Here is a 23,147-nt window from a genome sequence, read left to right on the forward strand (position 1 = left end):
GACTGCTATAATAGCTCCCATCATAGATTCTGGGAGGATGTCACCCTCCAGCACCGCATTGAAGACCCTTGTAAGGTAAGGGGCCAGAGTGGAGCGAAATCTCTTGTAGAAGAGGACGGAAAAGCCGTCCTCCCCCGGGGTAGTGCCCACCTTCATCCCACTAATCACCTTGTCCACCTCCTCCTCGGTTATCGGGCCCTCCAACCCCTCGGATATTTCCCCGGAGAGGGACGGGATCCGTATGGAGTCCAGGAAGTTTTCTATCTGGGTGTCGTCCCCTTCGTATTCGGATGAATAGAGGGTTCTATAGTATTGCCGGAAAGCCTCTCCTATGTGGGGAGAGTCACATCCCAAGAGTCCCCGGGTGTCCCTCACTTCCTTTACCCTCCTGCTTTTCTGTACCTCCCTTAACTTCCAGGCTAGGATCCTGTCCGCCTTGTCCCCTTTCTCATAATATTTTTGCTTGACCATTTGAAGACTCCTCTCCGTTTTGTGTAGGAGGAGGTTTTTAAGCTGGAGCCTATAGTCCGCCAGTGCTGCCACCCGGTCGCGGTCCAGGGGTTGGGTCGGGGATCCCTCCGGCTGGAGCCTGGCTATCTTTTCTCGCAGGGCTTTCTCCTGGGCCAATCTCTCCCTCTTCTTTAGGGCACCTATCTTTATGAGGAATCCTCTTAGGGTTGCCTTGAAGGCGTCCCAGAGCGTGTGCGTGGTCACCTCTCCGTTGTCATTAAGCTCAAAGAACTCCGTTATGGAGTCCAAGACCTCCTGAGCAATGACCTCATCCTTTAACAGGGCGTCATTACATTTCCAGCGCCCTTTGCTTTCCCTATTCCAGCCTATTGTGATGCTGATGCGGACCATGTCGTGGTCCGACCAGGGGACTGGGTCTATCCTGAAGCCTGATACAAACGGGCAAAGACTGTCGTCTGTTAGGATGTAATCTATCCTGGAGAATGAGTTATGTATAGCAGAGTGGTAAGTGAAGGAGGGGATCCCTGTCCTCGGGGTCGGGATAGTATCTATCAGGCCCAGGTCCTCATTTACTCTCCGGAAGCTCTGTGCCATGGCCTCTTCTACGGGCCTGAGGTCGAGGGGGCCCATCCGCTTCCTATCCAAGGTGGGATCCAGGACCATGTTAAAGTCACCTCCCACCACTAGTGGGCCCTTCATGAATAGCCTGAGCTTGTCCCTAGTTTCCTCCCAGAATTGGGCCTGGTTTTCGTTCGGGCCGTACACCACCGCAAGGGTGATGGAGGCCCCCTGTAGGGTGCCCCGTATCAGCAGGTAACGGCCTTCGGGATCTTTCAAGATCGCCTCTTTCTCAAACCCTACGCTTCTTCCTAATAATATGGCCACCCCCCTTTTTTTTAGATCAGTGGGAAGCGTGATAAACCCCCTCAATTCCACCCCCCTGCAGCCTGGGCTCCTTCCCCCTAGCCCAGTGTGTCTCTTGGACAAACAGTAGGTCTAGTTTCGCCCGCTTAAACTCTCTACAAATCAGAGATCTTTTTGTGGGGGTGTTCAGTCCCCTCACGTTCAGGGTGCCCACTCCCAGGGCCGGATGGCTGTCAGCCATAGTCAATGTTTCCTGCCATACTGGTCAACAATTTCGCATCGGTTCTCCCTTTTCGCTCCCCTTGATTCACCGGTTGGACACTATTGAAATGAACCCCCAACAGCCCCTCTAACCCTATCCCCGACAAACAAACCCCAACTTGGTCATAAACCCCCATCCCCTCCCCCGGCGTCCAGCCAGATAGTTCCGCCATTACTGGCTTTTTGGCCGGACCACCAGCCTGCCCCTTTCGGCCAGGCAATCCTTACGGAATCTCTTTCGTGTGAGCCCCCCCCCGATTTCTTTCCCGTATTTGCCCCCTTTTGTACTTGCTGTTCAGCATGATTCTGGGATCGTTCTTGCCTTTCGGCGGTCCCCGTGTTACTGCCTTGTAGTTAGTTCCGGGGGACCGGTCTTTCGCGCCAGTGCTGGCTGGGACCCCCTTGGTAATCATCCCTCCGAGTCATTTCGTTCTGCTTCTTTCGCTGGAGAGGGTGTGTTCATTTTTCTAAATTTCCGTGCCCCAGATTTCTTTCTCCTTTCGCTCGCTGGGCCCGGGCCGCCCGCTCCGCCCGTCGCCGGTCCTGATGGCTCCCTTCGGGGGGGCGGGTCCACCACATAGTCCTGGATGGCTCCTTTAATGTCCTCCTCAGTGATCAGCGTCGTCCGTTGGCCCTGATATTCGAAAGTCAGGGAGAAGGTAAAGCCCCATCTATATCGTACTCCCTTGTCCTTCAGCAGCTGTGTGAGGGGGCGGCACATCCTGCGTTTGGAAAGAGTGTATGCAGAGAGGTCTTGAAAAATGGAGACCTGCGAATTATTGTACGTTATCTCTTGAGTCTTCCTGGCTGCTTCCAGTACCCGTGTTTTCTCTAGGTAGTAGTGGAACCGGACCAGGATCGAGCGAGGGCCCCCTGCTCGTCCTCCCGCCCTGTGTACTCGGTCAAATGTGAGCTCAGCGGTCATCTCCTCGTCGAAGAGGAGGGCTATTATGCTCCGCACCATTCTGGTAAGCTCTCTCTCCGTTTCCCCCTCTGCCTCTGGAACTCCAAAAAACCTGAGGTTGTTTCTTCGTTCCCTATTCTCGAAATCATCCATTTGTCTGGACCTCTCCTCCTCCTTCTCCAGAGCTGCTAACCTCATGTTAGTCTCTATCTCCAGGGTTGTTGAGGAGGATTGGTTGAATTCAACCTGCAGGAGTCTGTCCTCCTCTTTGTCAACCCGTCGGTCCATCTTCTCCAGTTTCTGGGCTATGTCGGAGCGCATGTCTCTAATTTCTTGCAATATGGATGCAAAGCCCCTCTCCATTGCCTCCGTTGCGTGGGTAGTGGCCTCTGAGTGGGCCATCTCCCGGGCACAGGCCGGGTCTCTTCCGTGTGTGCTTTGGTCTCGGTAGCGGTATTTCTGTAGACTCTTTTGCCAGTCCATTCAGTCTCCCCCTGGACGCTCCGTTGGTTGTACTTGGGCTGGGGGGGGCTCCTGGAGGGTCACCTCGCGGGATCACCTGAGCTCGTGGAAGGGCGGGCACACGCCCCGCCTGTCTCGGGCGGGGGCCTCACACCTGGTGACCGCCGGGCCTTCTGTGCCCTCTGTGTCTTCCTTGGGGGGGGCTTGTTTGCCCTTATGTCGTGCTGCTTGGGCCCAGAGCCCTCTCCGGTGGCGGGGCTGGGGGGCCGAGGGGATCCGTCACTTCTTTCTCCTCCCGCCTGCTCCTGCCGTGCCTGGGGGACCTCTCAGGGTGGGCACTCGCCCCGCCGTTCCCCGGCGGGGGCCTCACACCCGGCGTCTTCCGGGCCTTCCTTGCCCCTTGTGTCTTCCTTACCGCGGGTGGGCTGCGGCCCGCTCGCGATGTTGGCCGTGTGGGCGCTTCCCCCCGCTGACTGTGTGGGTGGGGGTGCGGGGAGGCTGCTGACCGACCCGTAGACAGTCCGCCACCCCCACCTGGGGTCCCTGAGTCCGCCCCGGGACTCTCACCTCTTCGTGGCCTGTTCGGGCCTATGCTCCTCTCCTACTCCACTCCCCGGGTCGGGCGCGTCTCCCACGCTGTGCCCGCCTTCTCTGTCGGCGGTCCTCACCCCCGGGTGGGTCCCACCGGTTCTCACTCTGTGTTGGCGCCGGCGCGGTGGTCCTCGGCTCCTACTTTCGGCTACGCGCCGCCCGGGCCCTCTGACGCACCTCCGCTGCTGGTCCCGCGGCCTTGGATCCGCGGCCCTGGATCTCCGCTTTCCCTGGGTCCCTCGACCTCGCTGTTTCGCTCCGCGGGGGCACTAGGGGTTCACCCCGCTCTACCACCCGTTCTTTCGCCTCGGGGGGTCTATGGGGGGGCTCAATCCCGATTCAGACCCGGCCGGTGGCGGAGCGCGGAAATCAGGCAGCCATTGCCTGTGCGCCCCCTGGTGGCCTCTGGGGTGGTTATAATTTAATGAAATGTATTGCATTCCACTGTAGAGTGCCAACTGCAAACGTGTTTCTACAACAACCGAGTTTACCTTTTTGGTGTGTGGGCGGAGCTGTGTACAAAGGGGCGAAGTCTTGTGTGGCTGTGGGCGGGCATACATCTCAGGGTTTTTGATTTTCAAATGTAGGCAGGTAATCCAAGCCCACAGGAGCCTGTGTAGAAAAAGAAGCAAGCATGCGGGTCTGGTAAAAATGGGATCGACATGGGGCTTAATTTCCAACTAGCTGAGCGCATTGCTGTTTTAACAGTGAAAGATATGTTGCAGAGTTAAGGGTAAAGAAAGATGGCATATAATCCAATTTGATGTTGGCAGCCGAATTTGGACTGAAATTCTGTTGGCGTGCACGGCACAGCCACAAATCACTTTGGTTTGGTGGGGGAGCCAGGAAGGGGATAATACCAGCCAAGAAGATACACAAGGATCCGCTGTTGCTACAACCAAACTCTAAATAGAAAAAACAAACCCACCAGCACCCTAATATACCTGGCCCTTCATAACACTTCCCAGATGTATAAGTGCCTTATAAATACACACACAAAAAATATGTGCCCGTATACGGCATGGAGTGGTCCTTCCTCTGTGAATCTCTTCCTAAGCACGTATAGACGTCCTAGTGAAAACGTCCCGACAAACTTAACAGAAATACGTGAAACACTCTGTAAAGGCATTTTAGAAAGTATCGGCAAACTTTTAAACAGACGCACCATGCTATCGGGTCTCATAGCGACTTTAAATGAACAACCCCCTCCCGGGGAATGCCAAATCGCCCTCCACGCCCCATGCAGGAGAAAAAATAACTTAACTGTTATGCTGGAAATTCGTACCCAAATGTGTCTGTCTGCATAAAACACATATCCCCACCTGCTGCACATAACAAACCCTGCCCTCTCATTGGGAAGGGAGGAACACGCTGCCCCACTTCATAAAACACATTTCCCACGGGCAAATCGCCTTTAAGCAGGGCTCAAGTCGAGGGTACACGCGGGTGAACGGAGTCCACCCACTTTTTTCAGACGGTGGACTCAGTCCCCCCCAGCTAAAGAGAAACATTGAATGTCCTATTTGAATTTATGAATTAAAGCAGACATTGGGCATCTCTGCTACGGCCCTATATAACAGGATGAAAAATAACAAGAAACAAAAGGTGAAATGTCCCATTTTGGTGAGGGCAGGTTCCAGAGAAAACATTTGTATCGGTTCTTGAAGTTTAAAACAAGCATAACTTTTAACGTTTTTAAAAACACTATCAGAAGAACATATCCTCTCATGGTTTTGTGTATGTGCTGATCTTATGAAAGGCACATGCCATTCATCCTGTGCAATTTGGGAGGTTAGGCAAAGCCAAGTTAATGAAATGTGCATATTTCACCCTGATATGCTAATTTCGGGTGACATCACATCCCAATGAGTTTGTTGATGGGTCCCACCCACTTTTATTTTTAGGACTTGCTTTTAATTAAATCTGACCCCTGATGCACAATACATTACAAATCCCCAAAATACACAGAAATACTCCATTCCCCCGCTCTGCATTAAAGTAAAAATCAACATGAGAAAACTTTAAGACTTACCATAAACTAAACTCAAGCGACTACACGAAATATGCTTTGTAACGGAGGAATCTCTCCCGCTGAGCCCTGCAACGCCTCGCCTTCCATCTCTGTCCAGCTTGTGGCACGCCTGTTTGCCTTGACTTCCAGCTCGTGCAAGAAAAAAAAAAAAGATGACGTAGTGAACGTTGCAGAGCACGTGATGCGGCACACGTGATGCGGAACACGTGATGACGTGGAGGAGCGTTGCTATGGTCCGTTTCTCAAATGGGAACTAGACACTACCCTTTAGGAAACGTCATATCCCGATTCCAGGCAGAATCAGGTCAGTGCTAACGATCCCGCTCTTGTAGTGAATTTTATATGCATTTCTTTTAGACGTTCCCACCCCTTTGTTATATTGTCAAGAGGAGCCCTTTTGCTACCTCTGGAAATGCACGTTGAAGCTGTACTTCGTTGTGTTACTTCTCACATGTTGAAAATAAACATTGCAAGTACGTGAATTTCTAAAACATCTGGTTTTGAAATTACACTGGGAAGCCTGTTGTTGGTATTGTATTAAACTGGACAGCCTGTTGTTGTTGGTATTGTTTTACACTGGGCAGCCAGTTGTTGTTGGTATTGTAGACCCAGTAGCTGCCCCGAAGCTCACCTATGGTATGATTCAGGCTCTGGAATGCTCGCAGACGCAGTAACTGCTGTGCAGCTACTACAGACCAGAGGCGTTGCTAGGGGATCACTGAGGGGGCTATAGCCCCTTATCTTTTGGTTGTAGACCCTGATAGAAGCTCACGGGCTACATCCTAAAGGCTAGCTAGCCCCGAGTCCCGACAGTCCCTGCTTTAGCTTAGCTGCTGATCTTTTGCAAACCTAGCAACACCTCTGATACAGACCCTGCTCTGGTGTAAGTGACTACATATATAATAATCGGTCCCATTGCTTGACCCGGGGGACTGCCCGGGGTGCACTTGTCCCAGGGGGGTGAAATTGCCCCGATCCCTTGAGGTCAACATTTCCCTGGGTGCGATTGCCGTGGGGAGAGTAGCTGCAGCACAGTAGTGGTCGCTGCTGACTGGCATTCACATAGTTCTTAAGTAACATTACGGAAGGCAGAGGCTCTCTGAACTTACCCGCCATTTACGGTGGGGGCATAAAAGGGCGCCTTTCCTGGTGGCCACCCGCCTTTCATACCTGCCTAACCTCTGTGTATTTAGCCTTTTCTCCGGGTCTCTGGGTTTTCGCTGACCTGGAAATTGCGCGAATATGCCTCCCATCAGCCCGTTGCTGGGTGGCAGCTTTTACTGATTGCTTTTTTTAATGCTTGCAAGACTGCACCGCCGCGGACTTCCTGCCTGAGTGTGGCTTTGTCTCTGCAGCAATGACTGTAACGCTTCCAGCAAATTGGCAAAAAAATGCAGGTGAAGCAAAATAACGTGTGTTTATTTTGCTACACCTTTCATTCTTTTTTGCCGAGTTTCAATGCACAACTGCACTAAATAACCTGATGAAAAACAACAAAGGTGAAAAGTCCAATTTCGGTACTGCAAAATTCAGGGAAAACCTTTGTATTGGTTCTTGGAGTGTACATGTGTTGATTTTATGGAAGGCGAATGCCTTTTGTCCTATGCAAAGTGGGTGGTTGTGAAAAGCCAATTTTAATGAAATATGCATATTTCAATTTGAACTGGACATTTCTGATGTCACATTGCCTTGCAACAGAGTTTACCTTTTTTTTTTTTAAAAAAACTGTGTTTATTGGTTTTACTGAAGTTTACCCTTTTGACATGTGGGCAGAGCCATGTGCAAATGGGTGGAGTCTTGTGTGACTGTGGGCGGGGCATACATCTCAGGGTTTTTGATTTTCAAATGTTGGCAGGTATGTTGCCTTTGTAATCAAGCCGGAATAACACACCGTGGAGGAAAAAAGACGGCTGCTTTTGAGCGGTCGCAGCTTCCCGGTCCGGCATTCCAATTGCTTTCTACCTGGACCTGTGCACAAAGAAAGAGACTGCATTGCCTCCCTGACTCACTTGTATGCAGAACTACTCAGAAAGAAGGTAGTCCAACCCGATGTTTCTGTTGACATTTTAGAAAATTTTCCTTTAAACCAGTGGTCTTAAAAATGTTTGGTCTGGGTCCCCATGAGCAAAATTTGGGCAGGCTGGTCCCCCCAGAAATACCAAATATACAGTATGTACACATGGCTATGAACTATTGCGCGCCGTCATCGCACCCTACTGCCAGTATAGTCTGTGGGCTCCCCCACCTGCTCCCATCACAGACACTGGGCTCCCCTTGGTGGCTGGCAATGAGAGGCGTGGCCCTGCTCGGTTGTGGCAGTTGGGGCTACCAGCGCGCGCCCGCAGCCACAGCATCATTGCACGCGAGATCGACTCAAGGGGCAGCGAGAGCGCGCTTCAGATTGATGAAATAATGCAATTGGAAGCATAAGAAAAACTTTATATGAGCTATGGTAGCAATAACCAGTACACTAGCCGTACATCTGCTGACACGATTTGCTTCGTTGCATCACCTTCCAGAAAGCCACCGTACCATAATCCTTGAAGGGGGCTACTGAGAGCAGTGTCATGTTAACTACAGTCATAACTCCATTGGCGATACGATTCCAGCATACGATCCATCCTTGGCATTTTGCATATTAATGGCTACTTATATAAGCTTCTCGCTTTGTATCTCCTGATGAAGACGTTGTTTACTACACACTCTACGTCGAAACCGGTTGAGTTTATTCTTTTAGGGATGTGATCTACACAACACTTCTCCTCACAGATCCGCCCTTGTGATAGATTGTTTTTAATGAATTCTATTGCTGTTTGTCTAATATATTTGTAAACACTAAAATATTCAAATGGGATGTGATGAATGTTTGTCCCACTCCCAATTGGCAAATAATGTTAATTAATTTAGTTATCTTTTTAGCCATTGTTGGTTGGTTGAATGTCACTATGTATGATGTATGGTTTGGATGCTGCACTATGAATGTTTGTTGAGATGGATGTATTTTAATCACAGTTATTTGTTCATCTATGCTGTTGTGTTACGTGATTTATTGATGCTCTACAAAGTAGAATGCCATTAATTGACTTGTTTAAATTTTTGTATCATGATAAATAAAATAATTTGATACTTTTGTAAATAATAGTGTTTTGCTCTCTGGATATCTCTTCAGTTTCTCGTTTTACGATAATACTCTGGTCCAGAGGATAGAGTTTTCCTGCATCTTTCCGCTTTTGCACTGGGCTCCCTCATACCACTCATACCCAGTCCCTGGGCTCTCTGCACCCCATCACAGACCCTGGGCCCTACCCACCCTGCTCCCACCACTATCGCAGTGCTCCTGCCCATTCTGCTCCCACCACAGTCACTGGGCACCCTCCACCCTGTTGCTAACACAGTCTGAGTGCCAGTGGCAGCTGGTCATTTTTTAAAGTGGAGGGGCATAAACATTTCCCAGAAAAATGCCACACCGAGCGCAGCGAGGGAGCCCAAACCAATCAAGGGAGTTTTTTGGGGGGAGTGTTTCCCCCTGTGAATTTTTTTTAAATAATGGGTTCAAATGTTGCCTCTTAGAGCATACTTAAAAATACAATGGGTATAAAGCCAAACAGTTTGCAATTGGTCCTGGGGGGGCCAAGAGGTAAAGCATGGTATTTTTGACTGGACATCTATGAGAGATATGCAGTAATAAAAATACCATCCCTGTCCTCTGGGCTCCACAGCGCCTCAGAAGGAGAGCTTGGCAGGTGTGTAGGGGGATTGTGCAACCCTTCTTCCCACTGTACACACCACTCGCCAAAATCAGCTAAACGGACACAAACAAACAAACACACACACCAATCTCTCTATCATTCATACAGGCACCCATGGCCATACACACTCATAACACAAGCATACATGCATCCTTACACATTTTGAAATAAGAAATGAATGAACCTAAACGTACCTTCTGCAGGGGCCTGCACATGCGTGCTGAAATACCCTGCTCCAGGTTGCTCTGTCTGTATTTGCGAGGAGCTCCCCCTCGCACATGGAAACATGCAGTGCCCCAGCCACCATTTCCAATGAGCTATGCAAGGCTGGCGATGCAATTCGCCCCCGGTCTTGCATGGCTCAGTGAGCATGTGTGGCTGGGGAACTGAACTGTCAAATGGAAACCGTGTTTCCCTTTGACAGTTCAGCCATCCCAGGAACACTCCCTCAGCTGGAAAAAGCAGCAGAGGGAGTGCTCAGTGTTTCACTGGGCTGGCTCCTCAGCTTCTCCATAATGGGTGAGGGGGCCAATGGGTGGACGCCCCCTCGCTCATTATGGATGAGCCGCCAGGCTCGGACTGGCCTATAGGGCAATGTCTGTACCAAAAATGCAAAAGACTAGTGTAGGCCAGTCAAAATGGGCCTCTTTTCTGGCCAATGTGGGCAAGTTTGATGAGTTACTTCACTATGCAGCTAATAATTTTGACCATTGTTGCTGAATAAATATTCTTTAAATATCACAATCTGCTTGCATTTTAACAAAAAACACCACCTTGGGTACTAGTCAAGCAGTCTGTGACTAATGTAATGAATATCCATTTGCAACTGTGGGCCACTTTCTCATTGGTGCCTGAGACAGTTTTATGGTCCAGTCCGACCATGTGAGCCGCCCCTACCCATTTCCTCCATTTAAAAAAAACAATCTTTTAACAACATTTTTTTACATTTCATGCTGGGCTCTCGCACCCTGAAATGAGGCCGTGCCCCACAGTTAGAAGACCTCTGCTTTAAACTGTGTACATAGTGTTCGGCTGGTGCTCTAACGGTAGTTTGCATAGTTAATGCATTCTGGACAAGAACGGGTAAATGGGAATATATTGTTTACACTCTCCTAGCTCAGATTTTTTTCCAACATGTAAACTCCTACCTTGGTTGGTTCGAGTGTGTGTATTGCAATCGCTTTGCTGTGTTCCTGCTTTCCCTTTAGGTGTCCCGCGCCTGAAAGGGTAAATGGCAGAACGTAGCTCCACTCTGTTCTGTCCCAAAAAAAGTTTAAATAGCAGAAACATTTCTCGGTTAGAGTTGAAAGCGTATATTGGAAGTTGCTGCTGTTCTGGGCACTTTCAGCCGCAACCTTTCTTCTTTATTGGTTTTAATTGGAAAGGTTTGAAACTTGGTACTGTTTTCTGCAGTTCGGAGAACTTAATTTGTTTCGAGTTAGGATTCGGGGCAGGAACATATGGAACTAATTACACTTCTTTTCATGCTTCCATTGAAGTTATATCCCCATGCAAATTATTCTTCGTCCTGGCGGGAGTCCTTTCTCATACTGAGTTGGCTGCAGTGGTGCAGCTAGGATTTCTCAACTGGGTGAAGCTGCGCTGTGTACACATGGGCCTATGGTAAAGATCGGATTTTGGGGTAGGGTGGGCACCGCTAAGTCTTTTAGGTAGTTCACCGATTCAGTTATTTCTCACACTTTGTATGGGAGCTCACCCTTTAGCCTAGGCACAAGGTTATAGCATAATCCAAAAGAGTAGGAACAAACCGCTTCCGTTCCTGGATGAGCTCAATCACAAGACCCTTTCCCGGGTTCCAAACAATATTCAAATCAATTAACTTGCTTTCATAGATTAAATTTGCTTCTAAATCATAGGTTCACGATTCCTTGTGTGATTTTTCAAATACCGTTATTTATTCCTGACTCGTCAGTGTCACATAATATCAGCCAATGCATTTCGGACATCCGTCCATCATCAGGGCTATTAACACTGCTGCTTTTTCATCAATATGGATCCCATCATCACAACACTATGGTAAACATCCCCATAAACCAAGGGGAATCTATTTGATGAGACGGTTTGTTTGCTTTTGCATGGTCTCGCGGACAAGATCCGAGTTTGAGCTATGATGGTGTATCTTTATTTCATTGTTTAGAACAGCAAAATGTTACTCCTTTCATTGGCAGGGCAAGGATGATGGGCAGAAAGGTTCTGGCCAGAATTCAGAAACGCAGGCAGTGCAAAGATCTTTGGAGGTTTACATGCATGTGTAACTGGCCCTATGGGGTGTGCCCCTTGCATGGATAGATCTGCATACAAAATAACTCTGGAGTGTGAATATTTGACCACTAGTAATGTAGTGAGCCCAATGCCCACTCATCACATGCTTTTTTCACACTCTTGTTTCTTTAAAATGGGCAGACGCACCCTCTAATCCACTTTTACAGGGATATGCCATCTTTATGCGTTTCATTTTGTATTCCTGTAAAAGTTATATAAACAGGCCTACAAGTACCAGAATGCAATCTGCTAATGAGGTTTATTATTTCAGTCCAGAAATTGGGACTACTTGAGATCCTGCCCTGTCGGTTGAATTACTTTGAAAAGTTCTACACGGGCCCCTGAAGGCATTGTTTGATGGATGGATGGATGGTATAGTGAATGGGTTCCACTTCTATTTAAAAGTGTTTCTGCCCTTTAATAAGTGATCAAATGTAAGGTGTCTTTCATGTAAGAGATTATGTGCAGCGGGTGTAAGGCTCAAATAAGGACGGCCATGCAGACAGAGTGAAAGAGATTAAAGTGGGACAGAAAACGAGATGGTCAAGGAAAAGGTGAGGAAAGCGAGATTAAGAAAGGGGGGACGAAAGAGAGGAAAATATAGGCCCTATACGGGAAGCAAAATAGGGGCAGAGACTGCACGTGAGAAATGGAAGCAATGGGCGGTTCCAGAGATGGAAGATAGCTGAGGGTAGGGATAGATGTGACTTGCAGGAGGAGGAGGAGGATTTGAAATTTAACTGGGATCTCCCAGCACTGTGACCAAACTGGGTAGAGACTGCATTATCACACTTGCTGTGAAATGCACACTGCGATGTGCACATTTGCTAAACTCCAGGGCTGCAGGAGGACTAAGTGAAGTGGATTCCAGCACTCTGTGCTCACATCAGCTGAATGCCTCATTTTGATGTTTCGTCAGAAGAGTTGTTTGCTGACTAGTACTTTCCTTTGGCACAGAGCACCCTCCGGGTACTGAAAAGTGAACGCTCATAGATGTGCCAGTAGTCGGGCTGTAGTGACCTGCAGCTTATGTGGGAAGTTGGTCCTAGGTGCAGTGAGGGATGCTCTTACCCTCAGGCCACACCCTGCTTTTTATTTGCCTTCATGCCCCTTGCTTCACTCTGGCCTCGTAACGAAGCTCGCCAGTGCTCCTGTGGTGGTCTGGTTCCTCACCTCTGTATTGTTCCATTTCAGTTTTTGTTTTCTTAATGGTTAAAACAAAGACCATTCAGTTGAGGAATATTGTATTAGATCGCTTGAGGTTCTGGTCAGATGCTGCCTGCCTATTTGACCCGGAGGCTGGCATCTGTGCTGCAGATAAGTAGGATGTTTCCACTGGATGGCTATGTGAAATGGGTAAGTGGCTGTGATTGAGACATTCTGTCCTTTCCTTCCGCACAAAGCGAACAATCTGAAAGCACCATCACTTTAAAAGTGACTTTCAAATGACAAACGGCACTCCAAAAAAACTCTGGTCATTGGTGAGATGTAATTGAAAGGAAACTCTGTAAAAATGTGCTATGTGGTCCTAATTCAAGCAGCCCTTTCTCTGAACCAAAAGTTACTGCCTCTCTCAAACCTTAAAGTGCAGTTTGTGGTATCGGTGGAGTTTCCAGACTAAAGCTTTTACCCCATCTGCCAATTTAGAGCCTTGTTTTGTTGTAGTTCGGTATTTAGTTGAGAGAGGGATTGACACTTGCTATGTGAGATGGTGAACTGGAAGCTGTTATCCAGTGGTAGGAATTGGCATACATCGTATTTGTCCAAATGCTAGAATTTTGTTCAAATGGGTACGGCCATAATGTAGTCGCTCCAAATTTGGCCCACTTTAAACTCAGCACCTTTTAGAATGGAGCCTCCTACCGCTGCTTTGCTTTGCAATCCATGCATCATTTAAACTGAAAAGACTTAAAAAAAAAAAAAACGTTTTTGGGGAGTTTGGATTACTCATAGCAAGAATATTGCATCATGTTATAATTGGGCATACTTTCTGGCTATTTCTTTTACTTCAGGCATTTGAACGTCCCGGCAATGTCAAAACCAATAAGACCTTTGGGAGAACAGAACCGGCAGAGAAAAGTGGCGCAAGGTATAAAAAGTACCAAGTACTGTCTTCACTCTTCAAAAACAGGAGATAAGCGCCCTCCCCAAGGCCAGGCAACAGGCATTCCTGAGGAAACGGTACTACCTGTGGTCATGCCACACGTTTCAAGAGATGAGGCCTCAAGAACCCAAGCACTAGATGGCAATGATGACCAACGGGAACAAGGCAGACATTTCTTTATGGCCTAAATCAATGGCTGGACATGTGCATGATCAAATTCTAATGGGAGGGCCACAGGCAATGCCACCTCTTAGTTAGTCATACCCAAAGGGTGACAAAAATAGGCACTTTTCTTCTTCATATGGGCTCATGGTATTACCTAACAAAGAAAGTCTCGAGGACATGGCTGCAATATTCTCTTTTGACGGATAGTCTACTGTTTTTGCTGTAGGCTTTTTGACCCTATGCCAAAATCAAAACTTGGTATTGATAGCATTAATATTGGAAGCATATTGGTAACTATTTGAAAATGCACAAAGTGTCTCCTGAACATGCCAAATACAGTGGCGAGTGGGTGGATGCTGAAAGGTGCCTCACGGGACATGTTGGTATTGATTATCTCATGCAGAGACCAAGAGTTGACGGGATGTGCTTGGAAGAATTATATCAGTTGTTATCTTTCTGTCCAAAAATAATTTGGCATTTTGTCGCTCTTCAAACAAATTATTTACTCCAAACAGAGATCCACTGTCCCTGTTGTGGAAATGTCATTCAGAATAAACTAATTAGTTTAATGGGGTCTCAAGTAAAGAATGCAATTTTACAAAGGGTGAAGGTTGCAAAATATTTGTTATTTTGGATTGTACCACAGATATCATCCACACCAAGCAACTGTCTTACACTGTAGGAAGTGTGGATATTACAGGCAAAGACATTTCTGTGAAAGAATCACCCTGCAGACTAGGCATCTGGTGAAGAACTTGCAAACCTTCTGTATTCTGATGTCAGAATGCTGGCTAGAGATGGACAACTGCCTTGGTCAGGGGTATGATAATGGTGCAAACATGATTGGGGTAAACGAAGGAGTCCAAGCGCGAGTTCTGAGCAGTACCCCCCCGTGCATTTATTTTACCCATGTGGCTGCCACAGTTTAAATTTGAGGGTTGGTGATGCTTCCAAATCCTCTGTGAATCTGTTTCTCTTTATGGTGTACTTCAGAGACTGTACAATTGTTTGCAGCTTCAACCAAATGTTGGAACATTCTAACTGAGCATGTAAAAAATCTTTCCTTGAAAAAGGTCTGTGAAACACGATGGGAATGTAGAATTGAAATATTGAGCGCAGTGCAGTATCAATTTGTTGAGATACACACAGCACTCATGAGTATTGAAGAAAAAGTCAATGACACAACATTTTCCTCCAAGGCTAAATCCCTTGCTTTACACTTGGAAGATTTCAGTTTTATTTGTACTTCAGTTGTGAGGTATGACCTATTTCAGGTCAAAATTGTAAGGAAATCCATGCAGTCCAGACAAATTGATTTGCCGGCCTGCAATGACCTGCTTAAGGACTGCATTGCCTTTGTCAAAAGTTATAGGAGTGTTGGTTTTGAGTCTGCTGTAATAGCAAAAGAGAGAGCCTTACTTTTAAGGCACCCTACTTTTAAGGCAACAGAACGGCATAGGAAAAAAAAAGAAAATATTTGCGTATGAGACTCAGGACGAGACCTCTGAGAATGAAGAACTTTTTAAAGTAACCGTATTTTATACCCTGATTGACGCCATAACTACTTCGCTTGAAAGTGCTTTTCCCATTTGTCTGCGCACAGAGAAAGGAAGAACTGATACAACTGTGCAAGCACCTGGAGCAATTGTTAGTCACTCGCCCCACCAGAACTCAGTACACCAACCAGCTACACATACCACGCATAAAGAGAGCCACAGCTGGAGGTCTAGGCTTCTCCTATATTGCACCGAAACTCTGGAATTCACTCCCTGCCACCCTTAGAGCTGAAACTTTCATCTCTGTCTTCCGCAACAACCTCAAGGCCACTCTCAACTAGTAAGTGGAGGACTGCTGCCTCCACTTCTGCCATGTATATTGTAATATAACACAAATGTAATATAACTATATTGTAAACTGTGTATATATACTGCTAATGACTATATAACTTTATTGCAACCTGTGTGTATATATGTGTATATATATATATATATATATATATATATATATATATATATATATATATATATTATAGCTAATGACCATTTAACTAAGCTTTGTACTGTAACAAGTGCCACAATGTCCTCGGGGGTGGTGATAGTGCACCAGAATCTGATATAGATGGTTCCCAGTTGGCTGAGGAACTGAGGCATATCCAGCTATCGCTTCAGACGAGTTCTATTACGCCCCTTCAAGTTTTGCAGCACATTCATCACACAAAAACATATTGGTTGTTTCCAAATGTGTGGGTTGCCATGTGGCTCTTACTAACAATTCCAAAACCGATTTTATTTATTAGTCAGTGATTTATTGACCTTGGGAACAGTGTATTTTGGGAGTGGCCCGCGGGTGGGGGTGCTTACTAGTGTTTTGCCTTGGGCACCAAATGGACTAGAAACTGCCCTGGTAATAATACCTGCACAGGCTAATGATTGCAGACGTGTACCGTCTCCAGCTCCTCTAGTTTTGTTATGTTCCCCTTCACCTATTGGGACAGTCCCGTTAGCATAATGCTTTACTGCGACTGAATGGTGTTCGCTATCTTGTCCCCAAAATCCTGAAAGCATTGGCGAAGGACCCCCTGACCACTTAATCTTTTGCAGTGCCTGCCAGCGCCCGCAGATCCTTTCCTGCCCCGGGCCCCTGATCTCCCCCAGCCGGTACCTCACTTTCTCTGCGCCAGAGTCTCTGCAGATTGCCCTCCTGTAGTTTCTTCACAGACTTCAGCTTGCATGTCCTTCCCCCTTGTTTTTTGATATAGTGCGTGGGCATTTCTGATGGGGGAGAGCCCTGCCCTGCCGCTTCTCCCTGATATTGTTTTGCATCCTTTGAACCTCTTCTGGACATTTCATTCCAGGGCGTAGGAACCTCCTCCCTCTGCTGCTTTGGGGGTCTGCCCTTGACTGTGCTGGGGGATTGGAACCTCCCTCTAACTGTGCACAGTTCAGCCACTGTTTGTCCTCCTCCTGGCCTTGGTGCCAGGATCACTCTGCCCTGAGCCCAACTAAATGGCCTCTCGCTTATTCTTCCTTGTCCACCACGGATGAAGATGGACCCTTTAGCCCTCTATTCGGCCTCATGATTGGCCCGGGGAGGCCTGGCCCCACCGGTCACTGTCTTCTATTCATGTTGCGCCTCTTGCTGTGCTTCTGGATGGGGTGTTCTGGCTGAGGCACTATGTGCAGTTCCAAAATTGAAAATGTACCTCAAATGGGCCTCCAGCTGCCCAGCTATACCACCACAGGGCCTCCCCTGGTCTTCTCTGCCAAGTGCGGCCTTCAAAGCTTGGTCTGGGGCCCTCCTGCCACGCTCACCCACACCTCAGTGTCACTCTGCTCAAAGCTGGTGATCACTGCCTGCTGATCACTGCCTGCACTGGCCAGCCTCTGCCTGATTGCACCCTTTCCTTGGGCCAGGGCGTAAGCTGGCCTGTGCTGGTTCTCCCCCCGACGGGGGTGGCAAGGGAGAGTCGAGCCCTTTAGGGTTGCTGCTTTCCTGCCTCTTCGCTGTGCGGCCCCTCCCGGGCCTCTTGGCTGCTCCGGGTGCTCTTCTCTGCTCCACAGCTCTCAGCAGTGGGCCACGGGTTTGACCCCTCACGGTCCTCCTGATATCTCTGATAGGACGCTGCTTTGACGGTGCGGTAGCGGCTCAGTCCCGACTCGATTGTCCCGCTGCTGCTCGCCCGCAGGGGAGCCCCTGCTCCACGAATCCAGCCCCTGCGGGCCTCCGGTATCGCAGGCAGCTCCTTCCTGACGGGGTCCTCCGCCGTCCGACAGCAGCTGCTTTCCACCATCCCGCCTTGCAGCCGCACTGGATCATTGGCTGTCCTGGGTCTCCCTGGGTGATTCTTCTTGTTCGCGGTCTACAAGCTTATCTCTCAGCTTGGCCTGCACTGGCCGCGGGTGCAGTGCCCCCACGCCTCTGACACCGTAGAGACGGAGGCTGCACACCCGCCTCTGTCAAAGTCCCCCAGCGATCCGGGATGTTGCACTCCACCCTACATTGATAAATCCTTGCCTGGTGAAGGTTCTTTTAATCTATCTTTATTGTCTTTGGGCTGGGGGTGTGAGAGCTCCATGATCACGCTGCTCTCCCCTCAGTGGCCATCTTAGAATCCCAATCACGATGCACTTTTTAATGGGTATCCATAATAGATGCCAGTACACCCTCGGTTTTCTTTTTAGAAAGGATGATATGTGCCTTTATGTGGCTGCACTGGCATTTTGGGGCACTCAGTCTAGCCATTCTTTGCTGTGGCATGACATTTTTTTTACTGGGATTCTATGACAAAGCAAGCATGATGATTGTTATTATGTGTCTAGACTGGCATTTAGGGCAGCTAGTCAAGCCATTTCTTACTGTGGCGTGGATTTTCTCACTAGGTATCAAACGTAAAGCAAACAGGTTTTCTTGTTGTGACAAGACATCTTTAAAGGCAAAGCCAACAGGAGTGTGAGGCAGAGCCATAATGGGCATTTTTAGTATCATTACTGGCATTCTGTTATGTGCAGTTGATGTGTACCGCACCACTGCCACCCAGGGGCAGTCTCTCCAGGCGCTTGTGTGGATCTGCAAAAAAGTGGGGTGGGAGGGTTAGTGGGGGGAAAAGGATGAGAGGATATGTTCAGAACCAGGAGAAATTGGCTTCTGTGAGTGTTTTGCATGTGGTCACTTGTGAGCGGCCTTGCACATTGTAACCGTATGGGTAAGATTCCATGCCTCTGGTGAGTGGTAGTGTTTTGGATTGGTGTTAGTGTTGTGTGGTTATGATGGGTTGGTTGTGTGCACTGGTTAGTTAGTGTCCATAAGGGACTCAGTCACAGGAGATCATAGCTGTACGGTAGTCCGGCATCTTGGTGTGTTGTTGCATTTTAGATGGTATTGGGCTATGTGGGTGGTTCACTCTGAATGACGGCATAGTATGGTTCACTGTATATTTATGAGTGTGACTAGACCAAGATCCGGTGTATCTATCGTTGTGGTCTCTCTACGGGCAGCCCTTTGGATGCTGCTTGACGGTTTAGCCAGGTTCTTGTTTCCAGTTCTTTGGCCCCTCTCGTCTCCTCTCTACTTGTTTGTCTGCGGTGTTGTTGTTGTTGGTGTACCTTCTAAGTTGTCATTGTCTGCTTAATAGCCAGGTTTTGAGCAGTTTGCAGAAGGTGATGTGGTCTTCTGTGGTTCTAATTACTTTGGGCATGTTTTTCCAGGTGTTAACAATTAGACGCGAGAACGGTGTTCCGACAAATGTCCTTTTTTTTTTTTTTTTGTTTTATTTATCTTTTTTTTTTTTTAGTGGTGTTTTGCCTCTATTTGTAGGTTGTTGCTGGATTTAGGTTCCCTTCCTGGGCGATACCGGCTAATCTTGTATTGGAGGAATTCCGTTCCTTGTCTGTGCAATGCTTGTGGGCGATGCAGAGTGCTTTGAATTTGATGCACTTTTTTTTACTGGTAACCAGTATAGTGTTTTCAGTGCTGCAGTGATGGGGTCTCTTGTGTTTAGTCTTAGTAGGATCCTGGCTGTTGTATTTTACACCCTTTTGGGTTTCTTGGTGAGTCTTTCTGGCATTCCTAGGTAGAGGCTATTTGCATAGATAATTCTTTTTAGTATCAGGGATCTGAGTAGTTGTAGGAGGAAGAAGCATTTTTGGGCGATTGTGTTGACTTGCGGTTCCTGTGATAGTCCGTTGTCCATGAGTATTCCTAGGTTGTTTACTACATTGGTAGTCTCTGGTTGCGTTCCCATGCCGATTGGCAATTGTGGGTTCTCTCAGTCGAACCATGCGGGTGAGAGCTTTATTTCCGTTTTTGCAGGGTTCAGTTTGAGGTTATTCATTGTCATCCATGTCTATGAGGCAGTTGTTGAGGGTTGTTATATTGTTTCTGTGTTGTGGTTTGTTTTCACAATCTTTTGTGTCGTCTGCGTAGTTGTAGGCGGTAAGTCCGTAGGATCGAATGATTTTCATCAGTGGGCACATGTAGATGTTGAAAAGTAGAGGGGAGAGGCTGGAACCGTGTGGGACTCTGCAGGATGTATTTTTGGTGTTTGAGGTGAACGGTGGTAGTTAGGTTCTTTCGGTTTGTTAGGAATAAGGTAATCCACTTCAGTGCGGATTCCTGCATGCCACATTCCATCAATCTTTTTATTAGTTTTGCGTGGCTGATTGTGTCAAAAGCTGCCAAAATGTCCTACAGAAGGAGCACCGATTGGGTGCTGACTGCGTTTTTATTTTAAGTTTGTCCCATATCGATAGACGTGCTGATTCTGTTCCACTCATCGGTCTGAAGCCAACTTGTGTTTGGTCGAGTATTCCATTTGTTTCAATGTGTTTAAGATGGATTTTGTGGACGTGGATCTCCAGGATCTTTGCTGGGTTAGGACAGGTTGGCTATCGGTCTGTAGTTGCTTGGGTCTTCTGCGCTTTCTGACCTTTTTTTAAAATTTGTATTTGTATTTGTTTTTTTTTTTATCAGTGGTTTGATGTTTGCTGATTTGAAGGACGACGGTAGTATTCCTCTTTTGAGTTATAAATTCATTAGGTTCCGGAAGCGTGTCACTGGGGTTCTGTGGTTGAGGATTCCTTTGAAGATGTCTGGGGGGCAAGGGTCCCTTAGAGATCCTGCAAGGTTGGTGTCCTTGATCAGTGTGGCGAAAGTTTCCTCTGTGATTTGGTTCTAGGCAGATGGAGTTTTGTTTTCATCTGTGTTTCTTCTGGTGTCTGGTGTCTGTGGTCCGGTGGTTGTATTTGCCCCGGGCAGGTTGATGGCCTCCTGTATTGTCTATTATTGTTCTCAGGTGGCTGGTGATTTTGTCTCAAAGTGTCTGTGTAGGGGTGATGGAATTTTAGCAGTAAGAGGTTGTTTTTTTAAAATCTGATTTCTGCGAATTGTTTGACAATTCTATTCTTGTGGCGTAGTAGATGGGGGGGGGGGGGTTGTTTTTTGCTTTGATGTCTGTAACTTTGTACAGTTTGTGTTGTCTTTGGTATTTTATCTGGTCTTGTCTGATGTATTGTTCTCCATTTTGCAGTTTTTTTGGATATTTCAGTTCTTCTGTGAACCATTTTGCTACCAGTTTTTTGGGTGTTGCATGTTTTAGCTGGTGCTAATTGGTCAAGGGCCTTGGTGATCCAATTGGTGAGTGTGTCTTCTGTTGTGTCTGTTTGTATCAATGGGATCTCTTTCACCTTGGTTGTCGTGGTGGGTCGATAGCATGGCAGCCTTGTCCACCAGTTTTGTTGCAAAGTTGTGGTTGTAAGAAGATGGTCTGTAGATCAGGAGGAAGACAATGTTGGATTGGTCGTTGACTTCTATCTTGATTAGGAGGGATTCATAGTCTCCTGCCCTGGTTGTGATGATTCGAGGTGCTTAGGCGTGTTTTTGTGTATAGTTGCGATTCCGCCTCCTCTTCGGTTTTCTCTGTTGGTCTGTTTTCATTTATAATTATCGGGTATTGCTTATTTCGCGATGGCTGTCCGATAGCCAGGTTTCTGTAAGGAAGAGCACGTCTGTGCCTCCTTCGCTTAGGAGGTCATTGATTTGCCTTTCGTCCTGATGTTAGTATTGTTTGTTCTGACCAGTGTGGTGTTGGTTGGGTTTCTGGTCCAGGTGGGTTTTTCCCAGTTGAGTCTTTTGGGTGGGGTGGTTCTTTGTTGGTCATTCTCTTTGTTGAGTAGACTGATAAGGTTTATGGCGGGATTGGTTAATTCCGGGTGGTAAATAGGGTAGGTACCCCTCTGTTCCAGTCTTGGTGATACAGGGGGTGTAGAGTGTGATGGATTCAAATTTGTTCCTTGTTCTGGTTGGCGTATTGTCAATGGTGGAGACCGGGTTGGAATGGTTTATTAGTTGTCTTGTTCCGTTTGGTGTCCTGGTTGGGTCTGTATTCATGGCTCTTGTTGGCTGTCAGTTCGTTGTTGCTGTGCTGTTTAGTTTACCACGTTGTCGTATGTTGACAGGTAGCGAGCATTGTAGTCTGTCTTTGCTCTGTTATTTGTATGTCTCCTTGGGCCATCTTGGATGTTTCTCAAGTTTTTTTGGGGTTTTGTGATCATGCTGGTCGGTGCCTTCCCGAGTGGTTTGGGATTTCTTAATATTTCTGTTGTTTTTTCTGGCTTCTTTGTCTTTCTTGTGGCGAGTAATGATGTGTGGGTTGTGTTCCTTTAGTGAGCGTCCTCTTTCGATTGGTGTTTTTCCTGATCTTTGGGGTTTAGTCTTTGCTGTTTGTGATTTATTTTTGCTTGTATTTGATAGGTTGTGGATAGTTGAGGCCTTGGTTCATGGGACTTTGTTTCTGTTTGTTTATTGCTTCCTTTTATTTTTTTCTGGCGGTACTTTTGGTTATGGTTGTTGATTATTGGATTTTGCGCAAAGAAAACATGAATACTGTGTGAAGGAGTACATGTGAATACTGGCATATGTTGGTGCAGTCATGTTAGGGAGAATTCTCATGTCTGTGCTAATTCCCTTCAACCTTGGAGATCCCCAGCTCTTTTGCTGGACTGTATTGCACTGTAGGACATTTTAATTTTAACCCTGGAGTGAGTGAGACCTTTTTCCCACTCTCTCAGGTGTTTTGACCTGTATTGGATTATGCGTTTTCACTGTTTTGGGAGTCTGACACACTCCAGAGGCATCTACTTTTTGTAAGTTGACACACAGCACCTTTAGTGCAGTGTTACTGCGAAATCCTTTAGATTTCTCATAAGGTTTAAAATTCCTTTTCTTGTGTGAACTACTGTTCCCAAGAAAAGTAAAAAGAAATTGACTTTCCTTACCTTTTCCTTTTCTCTTTGTGGGTCCAGCACATGCCATTTTATGTGGAGTGCTGCAGTGTGGGGGTTACCTAGAAGCCCCTCATCCTACATTCTCATGTAACATTTTTATGTTACCCTCCCTACTTTAAATGGCTGGTGGCGGTGGTTTACTTTTTCCTACCATTGTGCTTTTCTACCCTAGGCTGAACCCTCAGATGCAGTATAGCACCCATGGGTGACCATTTTCTCAAAATGGCCCCTGTCTTTTTTTTATTATTATTATTATTTTTTTTTTCCTCAACATTTTCTGTTTGTGAAGTCTTTCTTGGGTTTTACTCTGTGCGTCGAAACAGATTAGATCCCTTTGTTTGTCTTGTCTTGTCTTTAGCGGCCTTCAGTCCCGATGACTGCCTCTGGTTCCAGTGTGTCTGGAAGGACCGGATGTGAGGGAGGGTCCCGAAACTCCCCATGTTCTTTGTCTCTAGGAATGCCTGAATGCAACCAGCCCTGA

At 47.2% G+C, this 23,147-nt stretch overlaps 2 protein-coding genes across 7 annotated transcripts in view; one reads left to right on the forward strand and one right to left on the reverse strand.

Annotated features, from left to right (window-relative positions):
- LOC138492584 (E3 SUMO-protein ligase ZBED1-like) overlaps positions 1-5,730 on the reverse strand; it is a 417,476-nt gene extending 411,746 nt beyond the window's left edge. For all 5 annotated transcript variants that reach the window (XR_011276226.1, XR_011276227.1, XR_011276225.1 and 2 more), the window contains exon 1: positions 5,586-5,730. The gene's annotated coding sequence lies outside the window, so the exon portion shown is untranslated. The remainder of the gene's footprint in view (positions 1-5,585) is intronic.
- A 73-nt stretch (positions 5,731-5,803) lies between these two features.
- Positions 5,804-23,147, forward strand: part of SPECC1L (sperm antigen with calponin homology and coiled-coil domains 1 like) — a 909,747-nt gene continuing 892,403 nt past the window's right edge. Inside the window, exon 1 of one of the 2 annotated variants that reach the window (XM_069619860.1) lies at positions 5,804-5,889. The gene's annotated coding sequence lies outside the window, so the exon portion shown is untranslated. The remainder of the gene's footprint in view (positions 5,890-23,147) is intronic. The other variant, XM_069619861.1, reaches the window with a different exon arrangement.

The sequence above is a fragment of the Ambystoma mexicanum genome, chromosome 10 (genome assembly GCF_040938575.1).
Source record: "Ambystoma mexicanum isolate Mex_15411 chromosome 10, UKY_AmexF1_1, whole genome shotgun sequence".
Classification (NCBI taxonomy): domain Eukaryota; kingdom Metazoa; phylum Chordata; class Amphibia; order Caudata; family Ambystomatidae; genus Ambystoma; species Ambystoma mexicanum.